The following is an 8,105-nucleotide window of genomic DNA, read 5'->3' as shown; positions in this document are numbered from 1 at the left end:
CAAGATTCGAAAGTTCGTTAGCTTTGTTGGAAAAACGGGAAGACATACTCTTTATTGACTCATCATCGTGCATCTTAAAAGATTCATATTGTTGAATTAAGAGATCAATACGTTGTTTCTTTACTTGCACGGTTCCCTCATGGGCTAGTTTTAAACTATCCCAAATTTGTTTGGCCGTTTTACATCCTGCAATATGACTAGTTTCCGATTCGCCAATTCCGGATTGCGGGAGTGATATGGACCTTGAGTTCTTCTCCGCCTTTTTTAATCATCAAATATGTAGTCCTTGGTTGCTTTTACACTAGACACACCATTAGAATCGGTGGTAGCGATAGCGAGGGGGCCATTTTCAATGATTACCCAACATTCATAATCTGTTCCTTGTATGAAATCCATCATACAATTTTTTCCACCAGCCATAGTCCGTGCCATCAAAGATAGGACATTTGACATATTTGGAATTCATTGAAAAAGGAAAAAATAAACAGATAAACTCAAAAGGATAAAACTCTTTGCGGTAAGGCACTCAAAAGCACGAGGCTTTGATACCAATTGTTGAGTTTATCGATCCGGTACTTAAGAGGGAGAGGGGGTGAATTTAGGACCCTTTTTAAAAATTTTAAACTTTTAAAGCGGAAATAGCGTTCTCGTTCGATACTGAAACAATACACAGACGAATTGAGTAGTCTGGGTGACTGTGCAAACAATAAGAATTGTGCTGTACTGTTTTGGTCGTATGCGTGAAACAAGAACTCTGCAAATGAATGATAAATAAAACAAATAAAGAGAAAAGGCACGAGACACAAGATTTTTAACGTGGTTCGAGTTACTCTCTAAAGGTCTACGTCCACCCTCTCTCTTATTAATATTTTCTTTAAAACCAAATCTGATTACAAAGAAAATCCCCACGATCAACCCCGATCTTGTGACTCGAGTACAACCCCGTACCCCAAAAGCACTCTCTCACAAAAAGAAGATTACAACACATTTGTCTCCTTTTGTTCAATGAATTAGAACAATGGAAAACAAAATTAGCCTTATGAATATAAGAATTTAAGCACACGGGAATGGTTCACAAGACACGAAAAAGATTTTGCAAAAAACAACTTGAAGGCACACATGAAAACTGATTGCAAAATAAAGCTTGAAGTGCAAATGTGTAAAGCTCTAGTTTTTCATGAATTACCAATTGATATGGTCAATTCAATATATATAAGAAGATTGTTTGGCAACCAATTCTATATTTTTGGCAAAAAGATAATGCATATAAAATCTTCAAAATAAAAATATTCCATAAAATAGTTTGACTTGTTTTGCAAGACAAATCCTCAATATAATTTCAAAGATATTTTTCTCAATAAAACAAGAAAGTTCTTAAAAGAAATATCTTAGCCAAACATTTATATTTCAGAAAATATTTTACTCGAAATCCTTTTTGCCAAATAAAACCAGTTACGACTTTGTTATTTTGTTTGTGAACCATTCAGAACTGAACAATCTTAGGATCTGTTCAGAACATGATTAATTGAGCTTAAAAGCTATACTCTTACATTGTTGCGCTAGACAAGGATCGACACTTGAATAGTAGCTTCCAGCCTCTTTAACTGATGTAGTCCTGACCTGCAACATTCACATTCTCGCCAAAACATTAACCAAGAGGGAAAGAATGACTGGAGACTTGTCATCATCAATAACTAGTTCAACACCTCATTTACGTTCATTATTACTTGCATCGTAATCAACCAAACGCATACAAAACCACACAATTAACATATAAGAGCGCCTTAACCCTAAATTAACTAACTCGGTAAAAAATACCAAAATAATATCTATATATTTAGTCAAAATGTACTATATTTAACCTCGTGCAATTTTACAAGACTGTAAAACTAGTAAAAGAAAAGAACAAAGCTATAATGGATTGGGATTGATCGTAAGATCCAATCGAAGTGGGCAAACAATAAGTTTACAACAATTTGAATAGTTAAAATTTGGTTTGCAATTGGTCATGCCATGATCTTAATCCACCAATTGTCACTTTAAGTCAAAGTATACATCTACAACGCACGCCAAAAGTTCAAACAAATATTTACTCCTTAGTCCTCCCTAGCTAGATGCATGCAGTAGTAATTAATACTTTTTCGGTAACACATCAATAGTAACATGGATTCACTTTTTATGAGGAGAAAAGTAAGTTAATATTATCATTGGTGTAGTATAAAGGGAGTATTAGCTTAAATGGAACCCCATTTAAGAAAATTACATAGCTACTATAAAATCATAAATCCATAAAACACTAAATCAACGTCCCTAGATTTTCTCTCCTACCCGTAGATATTGTCCTTAGTCCTCATAAAATCCTATCTATTAAAGGATCTTAATTAAGTTGCGAGGAGCCACATTTTCCACTGATTTTACACATTTCAGTATAAATTATCATTAACCCTTTGGCTCAATAATCGAGTTTTAAATATTCAGACACATAGTTAAACCTTGACACCCTTAACATTTACAACAAAACTCGCCACTGGTCATATTCATCCTTTCTTTTACGGAATACCATTTTTCTTCTACCTTTTTCCTATTTGATACGAATACAATATAAACAAAAAATTGAATCAATGGTCTCTCATTCATCAACTCATTTATAGTTTTCCCTAGACTCTTTTAGTTTTCGTTTCAAAAAAGCATCTACCTAAATAATAAATTAAGTAAAACTTTCTTTCATTAAATTTTTATCTTTTCAATGAATACATATTCTTATAATAAAACTCGATCTAATCTTTTAATTAAATTCATAATTATAATTTTTTTCGTGGAAATAAAATAAAATTAGTATGGTATTAAACTATAAACTATAAGTTGCTAAATTTTTCAGTAATGCAATAATTATTACGGTAGACAATAACTTGATACATACTTACTACAGTAGCTTTATGACAAAAAAAAAAAAGAAAAAAAAATTCATTAAAAAAAATTCACAACTTAACTTAATTTTCTTTGATTAGTTTTCCATTTTTTTTTTCATATATCAAAATACAATGGAGTGAAATATTAAATAGTGATGAGTTGCAAATTTAAAAAGTATAAATAATCGAGTAAAAAAAATAAAAACTCTATATACCTCGTATACATTGCGCGGGATCTAAACTAGTTTTTTTTTTTAAATAAATAGTACAGTTTAAGGGGACAAAAAACGAAATAAAATATTTAAGGGCATTTTTAGGCATGTTGCGTATACTCCTATATGAAGTCTGAAGAGCAAATATTTTGTTTGAACTCGTAAAGGATTTATGTATTGTTCGAGATGACTATATAATATACGAGTACTCCGTATCAGGGTGTCTTAAAATAAATGGAGGCCCAGTGCGACACGGAAAAATGAGGCCCCAAAATGAATGCACGAGTATATTATAATTCGAGATTTGAATTGAATTTCATTAATAAAAGCTTAAAATACGGTGATCAAAAGCGGAGGCCCGGTTCCCACGCCCGTGATTGCCCGTGGCCTTAGACACCCCTGCTCCGTATATATCTTGTCTCTTACAGTAATTATTTTCTTTGAACTCGTAGTAGGATTCACCTTGATAATATTCATTAGGATTATGGAGGAAGAAGATTGTATTGGTTGACACATGAAGAGTCTATATTTATATACTACGTAATTACGTATAACATATGACGAATAATCTTGGTACTAAAACCAACATCGATCAGAAGCAATGTAGTGGAGACTCAATGTCAATCTTACACACAAAATTCAATATATTTACGGAGACAATTTGATAAACCTAAGTCTAACTGGCTAACTGGACGTTGAGGGGGCTCGTGGAATGTATAGACTTATAGAGTAGCATTTTCTAAAGGATTCTCACATACAAATACGGTATCTAGAAGTAGCAAACTCACAAATTATCCTATATAATGTTCGTTTGGTGCGAACACTAAAAAGTGATTATTTTAATGTAAAAGATGATCAGTTAATATCAATGAGTGATGACTTATATTTTTATGTAAGACAATCCCCAAATAAAGTCAATTGCTTGGTCATGACCTTGCTTGGTCATGGTTAATCAAGTAATTAGCATTGTTAATGTATGACCAAAAGTGGTTAATTTGTGACCAAAAATAAGAAATGGTCAATTTGTGACCAAGGTTGGTCAAAAGAGATGATTTTATTGACTATCTATGTGTTAATTTCTTATTAGTTGAACAATTATAAAACAATAAAAATAAACTACTCTACACTAATCTACTCTACTTTCGTAACTAGAATTTGCTTTTAATGCATTTTATCATTTCGTAGTATTTAATGTTTTTTTTATAAAATGTGTGCGGTATTTTATATGTCGAATCATGTTTTTCAATAATTTTTTTTAATTGTTAATGAAATCGTCTAATCACTTTTCAAAATTATAATGTTGTTATTTAATATTTTTTTTCCGTAAAGTACAACATAAGATTAATATAGTCGTAAAATATTGGAGTAGTTTTTTTTTTTATTAAGATATTTACAATAATTGAAAAATAACTATATTTATAAAATATTAGGAAAAATAATTGTAAAAGTAAGAGAGGGAAAAGTGGGGTAGAGAATGTGGAAAATGATTGGAAATGTTGTAAAGTGGAAAATGATTGGGTTGATGACCGAGGTCGCGACCTTCTACTTGGGAGGGTGAAAATGAGTCAAGATTAATAAGATAAAATTAAGAGTAAAATCGGGTCGCGACCTAGTTAAAGCGACCACTGCTTGGGAATGGTCTAAAGACCATTTTTAATAGTGGTCTCTGATCACTATTTATATATCCCTATAACAACACAAATTCTTACTTAAGACGGGCACTATCCGTCTTAAGTTGTAGACGGATACCATTTTGTGAGACAAAATGCCCAAATAGAAGATAGTGGGAGGCACATGGGGGTGTCCCACCTTGTCCCCCATATTCATTTTGTGAGTGTAACTATCCGTTTTAAGATTCGACCCGTCTTAAGCAAGACCTACTCCTATAACAAAATTTATCCACTGGGAACAGTGGTGGAACTAATTCGTGGTACCCCCTCCTGGATATTGATAAATTTGGATGTTTTAGGTAAAATAAATAATTTTCTTAATTATCTTATTACACTATTAATTCGCGCTTGCTGAAATTGGTTGTCTTTACTAATTATAAACACTAAAACTTGTTATACCACTTATGCATGGATTTTATTCGTGTTAGAAGCTAAGCCACAAAACTGAAAATATTTGTTTAATCAACGCACAAAAGTATTACGTAGTCGAACTTTATCGTTACATGCAAAAATTTCAATTAGTATGGAACGAAATTGCAGCTTTTTTTCGACTTTTAGAAGAGTGATTTTTTGTTCACTTGAATATACTCCGTATAATAAAAAAAAGAGAGAAACAATAGAAGAATGGGTTAGGTAGTTGATAAGAGTATTCAGAGAATGAGATACAAATATATAACAATGATTTTTTGTTGGAAGTTTTGCTTGTATGTCTTGCTTTGAAATTTGAATGCTTTCTGTATGTCTCATTTTTCATTTTCACTATTCTATATGAATATGAATGATGGATCAGGAACAATAATCCAAAAAGAAAAGAGATAATAAAAGCTTTTATGCAATTATTTCTCTCTGTTCTAGGGTTCTAAAATAAGATGGGAACGTGAGACCTAAAGTAAATGTAAAGGAGATTATTGTTCGGAAGATGATCTTTATTGATGTAGGTATACAAGTATTTTATAGGAGTACAATAGCTTGGAGATTAAGGAGGTAAATATACACATTCCTAAAATGCTAGAGATTTACATACTCTTGCTAAATAGCATTTTAAACCGCGGGAGAGGAAGAGGTTTCGTTAGTATGTCAGCAAGCTGGTTGTCTTGTATGGACTACGCGCAGCATGCCAGCTTGAACACGTTCACGGATGAAGTGGTAATAAAGTGCAACGTGCTTTATGCGAGAATGGAAGATAGGTTTGGAGCTAAGTTGAGTGGCTCCAATGTTGTCACAGTAGATCGAAGGAGAGCCAGGTAGTATCACGCGCAGCTCACATAGAAGGTGAGTAAGCCATGTTAGTTCAGCAGCTGCATTGGCAATAGACCGGTACTCAGCTTTGGTGGAGGAGCGAGCGAGCGTCTTTTGCTTCTTAGAACTCCAAGACAGGGGATTGCGACCAAGATAGACACTGTAGGCAGCCGTAGAGGTGAATTCAGTACAATCCCTTGGCCAATCAGAGTCGGAGAAAGCGTGGAGCGTTGTTGGATAGTCTCGATTAATCAGAATGCCGTGAGTGGGGGTGCCTGCAAGATAACTGAGGAGCCGTTTTAATGTAGACCAATTAACACAAGTGGGCTGATGCATGAATTGTGAGAGCTTCTTCACATAAGAGGTATTGGAGAGAGCCCACAAAAGCTCGGTACTCGGTAGGATTAGTGAGAGGAGAATAGTCCAAGAGAGTGAGCTTCTCGGTGGCATTCAAGATGGCGTGGCAGCGGCCTTAGCATCGAGCATATTAGCATGTTGAAGGAGATCAGAAATGTACCGGTGATGATTGAGGAAGAGACCAATGGATACACGAGTGACTTCCACGCCTAGGAAGTATGACAATGTTACAAGATCCTTGAGGGCGAAGCACTTGGCAAGGGCTGCAATGAACTTAGAAACAGCCTTGGGACAAGAACATGTAACAACAATATCATCGACATAAACAACGACAAACAAGGTGACAAGTGAGTGAACATAAAAAAGAGAAGTGTCTGAGACAGAGTTATTGAAGCCAGCACTAAGGAGGTAGGTCCATAGTTCCGTGTACCAGACTCGAGGAGCCTGTTTAAGGCCATAGATGGCCTTATTGAGACGACACATGTAGTCCGGGTGGTTGGGATAAGCAAACCCATGAGGTTGGGAGATGTAAACCGTGTCAGTAAGATTGCCTTGTAGGAATGCATCATTGATATCAAGTTGTCAGTAAGATTGCCTTGGAAGAATGCATCATTGATATAAAGTTTTTTGCGAAACTCGGAGAAGGAGATGGAGGTGTCTCGAGCCTGGACTGCTTCGATGACAGAATGATAGCGAGAGTCAAGGCCATAAATGATTGTGTTAGTGATATCTTCAACAAACATCGGAGAGCCAAGGCTTGCAAGGTCATCAGTTATGGCTTTAATTTTGGTCATAAATGTAATACCACGGTTTTCTAATCCTAGTCTACTCGGCCGAATAGGGAGAACTCGGTCGAGTAGGCTGTCGTGTGACTTCTGGTTAGGCTACTGCCCAGGAGCACTTGGCCGAGTAGTGAGTTACTCATCTGATTAGGTCGTACTCGGCCGAGTGCCCCAAGTACTCGACCGAGTATCCGGTCTGACGGAATTAATTTCAACAGTTTTGATTAAGGTGATTAGAGATTATAAATTACGCTTTAACAGTTTACAAATCACTTTTACATAACCTAACAACGTTCATCATCTCTCTAATCATCCTATCACTCCAAAGGCTAATTGATCGATCGTGAGTCTCCATTCGTCTTTTCCATATTGGTTTCGTTGGTAAGTCTCTAGTACTTTGTTAATTAGTTATGTTTGTCTTTTAGGGTTTTCCCCTAATGGTTTGGATTGGGAAAAAGGTTATTTGGTATGATTGTGATATAGTATTGTTGTGATTATTGTTAGGTGATGGATTCGTAGAGAAACAGTTCTAGCTTCCGTTGTTTGCTTGCGATTTTGGATTCATTATAAGGTAGGGTTTCCCTACTCAGTTGCCTGTTTAATTGATATAAGAGAATGTTGATTGATGTACTGGTATGATTAGTATTTTTATTGAAATTATCATTCTTGGATGTTTGGATTGGTTGTTTGTTTGTCTATAGTTCTCGAGGTGCGCCCTCGGCTGAGTGGAGTCATTATCGGGAATGACATCACGCCCTTGATTCGCCCCTTGTTTTTTCCATCACAAGGGGGATGTGCACATTAATGGACATGGGTTATTTGCTCGTTGCGATGAGCGGGGCTTAGGTGGGCAAGGCTGCGGTCTCCCAATGGCGGTGAAGGTTACCTGTTGCGATGAGTAACCTAGCAGGGCTACAAACTTAGGTATGTAGTCAG

The sequence above is a fragment of the Silene latifolia genome, chromosome 11 (genome assembly GCF_048544455.1).
Source record: "Silene latifolia isolate original U9 population chromosome 11, ASM4854445v1, whole genome shotgun sequence".
Lineage (NCBI taxonomy): Eukaryota > Viridiplantae > Streptophyta > Magnoliopsida > Caryophyllales > Caryophyllaceae > Silene > Silene latifolia.
The sequence above is the reverse complement of the archived record's forward strand: the minus strand, read 5'-3'. Positions refer to the sequence as shown.